Source organism: Nycticebus coucang, chromosome X (assembly GCF_027406575.1).
Source record: "Nycticebus coucang isolate mNycCou1 chromosome X, mNycCou1.pri, whole genome shotgun sequence".
NCBI lineage: Eukaryota > Metazoa > Chordata > Mammalia > Primates > Lorisidae > Nycticebus > Nycticebus coucang.
The window spans coordinates 158,921,375-158,931,036 of NC_069804.1; the positions used below are offsets into that span (position 1 = coordinate 158,921,375).

At 37.3% G+C, this 9,662-nt stretch overlaps 1 pseudogene; it reads right to left on the reverse strand.

The window, feature by feature from the left end:
* Positions 1–2,717: 2,717 nt before the first annotated feature.
* On the reverse strand, positions 2,718–4,045 carry LOC128578062 (E3 ubiquitin-protein ligase RNF14-like; annotated as a pseudogene).
* Positions 4,046–9,662: the final 5,617 nt, after the last annotated feature.

A 9,662-nucleotide genomic window follows, 5' to 3' on the forward strand; every position in this document is an offset into this window, starting at 1 on the left:
TCCATTTCTGAATCTTTGCCATCCTATCCCAGGCAATTGCTATTCTGCTTTATTTCACAAAAGACTAATTGACTTTTCCTACAATTTTATATAAATTGAATCATACAGTATACTCCATGATGTCTGGCTTTTTTAATTCAGTGTGATTATTTTGAGATTCATTCATGTTGTTGCATACATCATCGGTTCATTCCTTTAATTCCTTTTAATTACAGAGCAGTATTCCATTATTTGGATATAGTGCCTTATATCTATTCCTTTTTTGATGACTATTTGGGTTGTTTTCATCTTTTGTCTACTACAAACAAAGCTTCTATGCATATTAGTATATGAGTACTCACATAGACATATGTTTCCATTTCTTTTGAGAAAATACGTATCAGTGAACTGGCTGGATCCCATCGCAGGTAGATATTTTAAGAAACTGCTGATCTGTTTCCCAAAGTTGTCATATCATTTTACTTTCCTACCAATTGTTGATTTTACCTTGTTGGATGCTGAATGCCTTTGTATTCCTTGAAAGATTCTTAAGCTTTGTCCTGGGGCACAGTTAAATTGCCATAAAAGAGTTTAATCCTTTTTGTTCTTGCTTACATTATTATTATTATTATTATTTTTTTTTTAGGCAAGACAAGAGTAATATTTATTCTAGGGCTAATTTTGCCCTATGACTGAAGCAAATCCATTCTTAGTACTCTACCTAATACCTCATGAAAAATGATGTTTCTTAGTTTGGCTGGTGGGAACAAGAGCGATTCCTAGCTCTGTGTGAACTCCAGAGATGATTTTTCTGATCTTTTCAGATCTTTCCCAAGCCTTTGGGAGTTTCTCTACTTGCATGTGCCAATTGGTTCTTTCCTGAATATTTGAAAAGGATCTTCTGTTGTTCACTGGAGTTATCTCTGGGAAGCTCTGTCTTCTATACTCTGTCCTGCTAACTCGAGCTATTTTGGTCTCCATGGACTGCCAACTCTGTCTCCATAATGCAAATGTTTGTGAAGTTCTGGCTGAGTTTTCCCCCAACTAAGTAACCTGGACAATTGTAGAGTTCAACCTTATCATTTCTTACTATGCAGGGATCACTGTTGTTTGTTGCCTACTGTGGTCTGAATGTTTGTATCCCCAACAAATTCAAATATTGAAACCTACTCCCCATGTGATGCTATTAAGAGGTAGGACTTTTATTTATTTTTGTTTTTGATTTTTAAAATTATTTTTATTTTTAAGATTAAGCATCCTTATTGAAATTCCAGACACGTAGTCTTTGCTGATTCTTTGGACACCCACAGTTCAAAAACTTAAAAGTGATTCCTCAATTTTCAACGACAATGTGGAAAAAAGGAACATGTTTCTAAGCTACAGTCTAATTCTTCTGTCTTTTCAAGAAAATCTTATTTTGCTACCAACACACTCACCAAACCTTAAAGAAATTCAGGTTTTCAAAAAGCCAAGAAAACCTGGAAATAGGACTCTAACTATCAATCCAAAATTATCACCCCCAAAACCCTGCTGTTGCAAAAAAGGGTAGGAAGCCAAATTCCCATTGCCCATTAGAGAAGACCTTTAAAAACACACCACAAAGTTGAGAATTCTGAAACTACGGTGCCATAGACAGATTTAACGTAGATAATTAAAGAACATTCAGCTTGAGAACATATTAGGTTTTCTCCAATTCCAATGGAGGAAATAAAAATGTGCTGCTGGAATATTAACATTATTCTTAATAACAGAAGGTAAAGGGAGAGAACGTGGAAGGAAAGTTAGCAAAAGAGAAGGGTTTTTTTTGAATCTAGGCTCTACTGCCCAGGAAGGTGAATAAAGCTAAAATTCTTCTAAGCCAGTATGATTAAATTCTAAATTTGGCCTAAAACCATATACTATATACTCCACTAATAAATATAAAGTGACCAACAGTGCTTGTGGTTTTAAAAAATACTTTTAAGATTATTATAAATTTCTATTCTGGAAAACAGGACATCAAAATTACATTGGACCGTTCAGTCAGTTATAGAATAAAGGGTTCCTTCCAAAGAGAACTTAGCAGATATTTAGGTGGAAGGAACATGAGTGACGTGGGAGTCAATGAGATCAGACTCATGGGAGTAAATGGAGATCAGACTCTCAGGAATAAGGCTTCTCACCAGCCCCAGCTGTAAGGAGGCACCAACAGAATGGCTTAGAGGGATGCTTCTCAGAGATAAAACCAGAGGGTTGGTTCTCAGACAAAAAGGATCTGTAAGTTTAACTCCTGAGCCTCTTTGCCTTACTTAAAGCTTGCGGAAGAAAATAAATATTTAATTTTTAACTATTCAGAGCTATGCACAACATTATAATATTTAATATTCTGTAGCTTTTATTTTCTGAACCTTTGGCTTATAATTTTTCTCAATATATGTTACATCAGTAAGCAGGGAACAGAAGAAAACTTGCTTAATTTTATAAAGCCAATCTGTCAAACATCATGGTTCATGTCTGAAATATTTCCTCCAAAAATGAAATAAAACATATGAAGATGATTGTTATCATCATAATTTTTAAAAAAGCATGAATGTGCCTTAATCTGTAGTACCACATGAAAATATATACCTTGTTCTTCCATACTGTCTACATAGGAAGAGCAATTGATTGGTACCCTAAATACTCTTCAGGAGTACTTTGTGTTCGTGATAAAAGACTCGGGCCAACCATTCCACTTCCTTATCTTGAGCAGGAGTTAACTAGTCTTCAATCTCATCTTCCCAAATATCTCCATTGACATTCACAGAATGATACAACCAGTGAAAACATGGGGAAGCAAGATCAGTGAAATGCATGTAAGGGTTTGCTCTAGAGAGAGAACCCATGCAAATCCAGCAGAAATACTGCATACAGCCAGTACATGTCATCTTGTTACATTGATCTAATTTCTCTATGGGAGTCCCACAACACGGGCAGCTTTTTGAGCTATTTTCTAGCTATTCCTTACTTTCCATCTCTTCCAGTGCCTTCTGAATCACCCTCTTACCATGCCTCTGTTCCAAAAATCTTTTAGTGGCTTCATCTGCTTGCAGGTACTCATTTCATAAGTTTACTAATTTTTCTACAGTCACATTACATGGAGGGACCCCATGGTAGGTTGATGTGCACAACATACAGAAGGCAAAATTGTAGCTGCAGCAGATACCCATGGCGCCACAGGCTCCTGCATCCCAGGCAGCTGGCAGCAAGGGCAGGGGTGGTACATCACATCTGCCATCAGGTCCAGGGTAGCCTGGAGAAGGCCGTCATAACGGGCAAACAACTCTGCTTCCACTAGCACACCTGACTGGGAATGGCCACTGTAGGGCACTTTGGTTCCAGGCAGCTGAGGCTTGAACCTGGCCATCTCTTATCTGGATTTCAAAGTAGTCCTTCAGATAGGCTTTGTAGTACACATGCCTACACTCGAAGAAGTACTTGCATTCACTACCCAGTTTCTCACAGAAACAGATATTGCACAGAAACAATTTACTATTAAAGCATTTTATCTGCTGAGTTTGATCAAAGTCCAAGATTTTGTGAATCAGACTTGACAATGATTCCACTATACAGCTCTATCATCCACAATTTCCTCTTAGTCTTCATTAGATGTAGCAGCTCCTCCAAAATCTAGCTCTGTTGGAAGAGGCCTGAGCCTTCCTTCTCTGAACCTTTTTCTGAGAACCCATCTTGAGCTCAAAAGGGGAAACAATATTCAGGTGCGGTAGGATCTCTTCCTTAAGAAACTACATCCAGGCAAACAGGACCACACTGCCACGGTATTCTTCCCATAGGTTGTCTAAGTGCTTGCATAGAACCTATAGCACTCACAAATACCTTGAAATTCTGTGGCAAATCCAAATAAATCCTGGTTTCTCTACCTTGGACAGACTCTGCTTTTCTAAATCCAGCTCCAACATAAATACTTGCCAGAGCCAGCAATTCATCCTCCTGAGCTTCTTGATCTTCTGACAACATTCAATTTTCTGAAGAACTGTTAAGGACAATCAGAAGAAAAGTATATGAACACTGCAGTCCCGTGTATTTCAGTTCAGTGTGGAATTCATGCAAACCCCATTTATTTTCCAGCTGGTAGATCTGAGACTGCTAAAGCTGGTTAAGAAGATGAGCTGTAGAACTCATACTAAATATACTAGGGAAATCTGCTATTGCTATTTGCTGACCAGGCCTAGAAAACCAAGAGGCGGGGCTTTTGGAAGGTGATTAAGTCATGAGTGAGGAGTCCTCATGAATAGAATTGGTGTCCTCTTTTTTTTTTTTGAGACAGAGTCTCACCTGGTCACTCTCAGCAGAGTGCTGTGGCATCTTAGCTCACAGCAACCTCAAACTCTTGGGCTCAAGTGATTCTCTTGCCTCAGCCTTCCAAGTAACTGGGACTACAAGCATCAGCCACAATGCTCGGCTATTTCTAGAGACAAGGCACATGCCTACACTCCGTGGCAGCGTGATCCTGTTTGCCTGGATGTAGTTTCTTAAGGTCTCACTCTAGCTCAATCTGGTCTCTAACTCATGAGCTCAGGCAATCCACCCGCCTCGGCCTCCCAGAGTGCTAGGATTACAGGTGTGAGCCATTGTGCCAGGCCTAACAATAGAAACTTTTTTCTCACACTTGCATTGGAAGCTGTGAAATCCAAGGTAAAAGCACCAGTAGATTCTATGTCTAGCGAGGGTCTACGTTCTGATTCATGGTGCAAAGGATGAGGCAGCTCTCTGAGATCTCTTTTATGAGGCCACTAATCCAAAGGGCTGGGCACGGTGGCTCACACCTGTAATCCCAGCACTCTGAGAGCCTGAGGTGGGTGGATCGTCTGAGCTCAGGAGTTCAAAACCAACCTGAGCCAGAGGGAGATCTCATCTCTACAAATAGCTGGCATTGAGGCGGGGGTTTGTAGTCCCAGCTACTTGGGAGGCTGAGGCAAGAGATCGCTTAAGCCCAAGAGTTGGAGGTTGCTGTGAGATATGATGCCACGTCACTCTACCCAGGGTGACAAAATGAGACTTTGTCTCAAAGAAAAAAAAAAGGTTCTATTGTTTATAAGCAACCCAGTTGGTATTTTGTTATAGCAGCCCAAATCAAATACCAAATTGCAAGAGAGACTTCACTGATGGAATTAAGGTTACTCATTAGCTGACATTGAGATAGAGTTATTGTCTTAGGTTATCCATGAGGGACTAAGATAATCTCATGAGCCTTCTGAGACTCTAAGCAAAGAAATGAGCCAAGCTATCCTCCACCCAGATTATAGAATTACAGAACTACGAGATAATAATACATTTATGTTTTTTTATTGTTGGGGATTCATTGAGGGTACATAGATCCAGGTTATACTAATTGCATTTTTCAAGCAAAGTCCCTCTTATAAATGTGTTCTTCCCCCAAGAGGTGTGTCATACTCTGTAACCTCCTTCAGTCCCTCCATCCTCTACCTCCTCCCTCCTTCCCCTTTCTGCTCTCCCCTTCCCCCACCCCCCACCATGTCCTTGGTCATTAATTGTCTTCATATCAGAATTGAGTACATGGTATTCTTGCTTCTCCATTCTTGTGATGCTTTACTAAGAAGAATATGTTCTACCTCTATCCAAATTAGTACAAAAGATGTACTTTCTTAGTGGCTGAATAATATTACAGATTGTTAATCCATTCTTGGATTGGTGGACATTTAGGCTGTTTCCACATTTTGGCGATTCTAAATTGAGCTGTGATAAATAGTCTATTGCAAGTGTCCTTATGGTAAAAGAATTTTTTTCTTCTGGGTAGATGCCCAGTAATGGGATTGCAGGATCAAATGAGAGGTCTAATTTGAGTTCTTTGAAGATTCTCCATACTTCCTTCCAAAAAGATTGTATTAGTTTACAGTCCCACCAGCAATGCAAAAGTGCTCCCTTCTTTCCACATCCACACTAGCATCTGCAGCTTTGAGACTTTGTGATGTAGACCATTCTCACTGGGGTTAGGTGATATCTCAAGGTGGTTTTGATTTTCATTTCTCTAATAATTAGGGACAATGAACATTTTTTCATATGTTTGTTAGCCACTTGTCTGTCTTCTTTAAAGAAGGTTCTATTCATCTCTCTTGCCCATTGATATAAGGGATTGTTGGCTCTTTTTAACTGCATAACAGATTTTCCCATAACAAGAGTAATAAAATTCTACCACACTTATCAATTATCTGAATAATATCAATGGATTGAATTCCCCCACTGAAGAGACATAGGCTGGCTGATAGGATAAAAAAAAACAAACTGTCCATATGCTATCTACGGGAGACACACATAGCCTTGAAAGACAAATCAAGACTCTGGGTCAAGGGGTGGAAAACAGTATTTCAAGCAAATGGAAATCAGAAGAAAGGAGGGGTTTCAATCTTATTCTCAGATACAAGTGGGTTCAAAGCAACTAAAGTTAAGAAAGAAAAAGATGGGTACTTCATACTAGTCAAAGGAACCATACAACAAGAAGACATTTCATGGCAGTGCCTGTGGCTCAAGGAGTAGGGTGCAGGCCCCGTGTACCAGGGGTGGCAGGTTCAAGCCTTACCCCAGCCAAAAACTGAAAAAAAAAAAAAAAAGAAGAAGACATTTTGATATTAAATGTTCATGCACCTAACTTAAATGCTCCCAGATTTATGAAACAGACCTTGAGGGGTCTGAGCAATATGTTAGCCTATAACACCATAATGCTGGGAACTTTAACACCCCTCGAACAGATCTGGACAGATCCTCTAAACAGAAACTAAACAAAGATACAAAGGACTTAAACATGACCCTAGAACAAATGAGATTAATAGACATTTACAGAACATACCATCCCAAAGCAAAAGAATATACATCTTTCTCATCTGCTCATGGCACATACTCCAAAATAGATCACTTCCTAGGATACAAATCAAGCCCCAGCAAAATTAAAGGAATAGAAATTATACCTTGTCTCTTCTCAGACCACAAGGCTATAAAGGTGGAACTCAAATCCAACAAAAATGTTCATCACCACATAATGGCATGGGAATTAAACAACCTTATGATGAATGATAGTTGGGTTCAGGAAAAGATAAGAGGAAATAGTTAAATTCCTTGAACATAACAACAACAAAGACACAAGTTATCCTTTATGTTGTTTTAAACCTTGGAGTTTGTGGTAAAATTTTTGTAGTAGCAACAGCCAAACTATTACACCTGTATTCTTGCACATGTCTGTGATCATAATACTTGAGTGACAGTTCTGCTGTGTACAATATTGGATGGTTTCATTTTGTTTCCCTTAATACATTCCTTGACTGTTTCCTAGCAGTGACTACCTGTAGAAGTCTGACATCAGCCTGATTCTTTTACATCACTACAATTGATTAGATGGTGATGGTGGGAATGCAAGAGGGATGGCTTGGGTACTCATATAATTATTTTATTTACATTTATACTTAAAGTATGCAACATTATCAGACTATGGCTGAGTGTTGATATTATTATATAACATAAAAGCAGAAACCAAACAACAAGAAGAGGCTCTATGTGGATAAGCAAGTATGGGTAATGTATATCCCATCCCATGCATGCATTGTGAATTTATGTAAAGAAATGTGGCATTTCCCTAGGCCTTAGTTTTCAGGAGGCTCTCTGAACATTCTCAGCAGACACATGCTATGCACTTAAATTATGCAGGTTATTATCTTCTTTTATTACTACTTTTTGTCTTGTTTCTTTTTCTGTTCTCTTCTTAGCAAAAATATCAATTATTCATCTGTTGAATCACCATTGTTTTACATATTTATAATTTTCTGTCTGAATCTTTTCAACAATTTTTTCTTTTGCAATTCAGCTTAATCATTTTTCAAGCCACTGGTATGGCTGTGTATACAATGATTCTGTTTGTCTGTTCAGCAGTACCTAGTCTCTCATTCCTTCTACTCTTAGAAAACTTTTTATTCCTCCAAATGTTTTTCTTTTATTCTTCCCTCTTACATATCTTTCTGAACCTCTACAAGTTCATTTGTCATTTCTGGTGTCTTAGTGTTATCTCCTTGAATTTCTGTAGTTAATCTTTTAGGTACTGTTTTAGAAACCTTTAGAAACCTTTAGAAACATTTTTTAAGTGTATTTAATTTTAAGAAAGTCTTTGCTCAATATTTCCTTCTGCTTTGTCACATATTTTGTGTTATGTATATTTCAACTGCCTTACATTTATTATGTTTCTTTCCTCATCTCAATTATAATATCTAAGCATACGTGTCCCTGATGGTTATTTTTTGGTTGTTACACATGTTTTAATTGGAACTAATTATTGGATAATATATGTATTAACCTCTGAAAAAGTATATATTTATACCTAAAGTATAGTAACATTAGCAGACTATGCCTAGTGTTGGTATTTTTATATGACATAAAAGCAGAAACCAAAGGACAAGAAGAGACTCTACGTGGATAAGCAAGTATGGGTAATGTACATCCCTCTGAAAAGAGATGCTGGGATAGTGAATTTAAACAAACAGAAATTTGAAGTTCTCTAAAAAAAAAAAAAAAAAAAAAAACTTTCTAACAATCTAGGCTGTAGTATATTCATCTGTCCTGAAGAAATAGTATATCTCCATAGGTCACATACCTTACATGGGATGATTTCATGTTCATTTCTCTTTCATTGGCCCAAGATGAAAAGACACAGGGGAGATTAAAAACAAATAATAAGCATACATGACATCCATCCTCTACTATGTGGCCCTTTCTGAATCCAAACCCCTGTCAATTCTGAGTATTAGGTTTCTCAATATTTCATATTAAAAAAAATACTTTGTGAAGGATTTCTATAAAGAGAACTATGAAACCCTGAGAAAAGAAATACCAGAAGGCATGAAAAAATGGAAGAGCATATCATGCTCATGACTGGGAAGAATCAACATTGTTAAAATGTCCATACCACTCAAAGCAATGTACAGATTTAATGCAATCACCATCAAAGTAAAAACGTTCTACTTTGAAGAACTTGAAAAAATAATACTGTGCTTCATATAGAACCAGAAAAAACCCCAAATAACCAATGAAATTCTAAGAAATAAAAACAAATCTGGAGGCATCACATTATCAGACTTAAGGTTATACTATAAGTTGACAGTTATCAAAACAGCATGGTACTAGCATAAAAATAGAGGTATAGACCTATGGAAAAGAATAGAAACCCTAAACATGAACTCAGACACATATAGTTTTTTGATATTGGATAAACCAAATAAAAAAATACACAGTGGAAAAGAATCACTATTTAATAAATGGTGCTGGGAGAACTGGTTAACTGTATGTGGAAGATGAAACTGAACCCACACCTCTCACCACTGACAAAAATTGAATCTCACTGCATAAAATATTTAAATTTAATACATGAAATGATAAAAATTCTAGAAGAAAGTGTGGGAAAAACTATTGACAAATCAGCCTGGGAAAAGATTTTATGAAGAAGAACCCCCTTTGGAAATTACAGCATCACCAAATATAAATAAATGGGACATGATTAAGCTAAAAATCTTCTGTACAGCTAAGGGTACAACAACTAAAGCAAACAGACAGCCTTCAGAAAAGAAGAAGATATTTGCATGCTATGATTTTGACAAAGAGTTGATAACTAGTATTCAAATTAATCAACAAGAAAAGAGAAGACAATC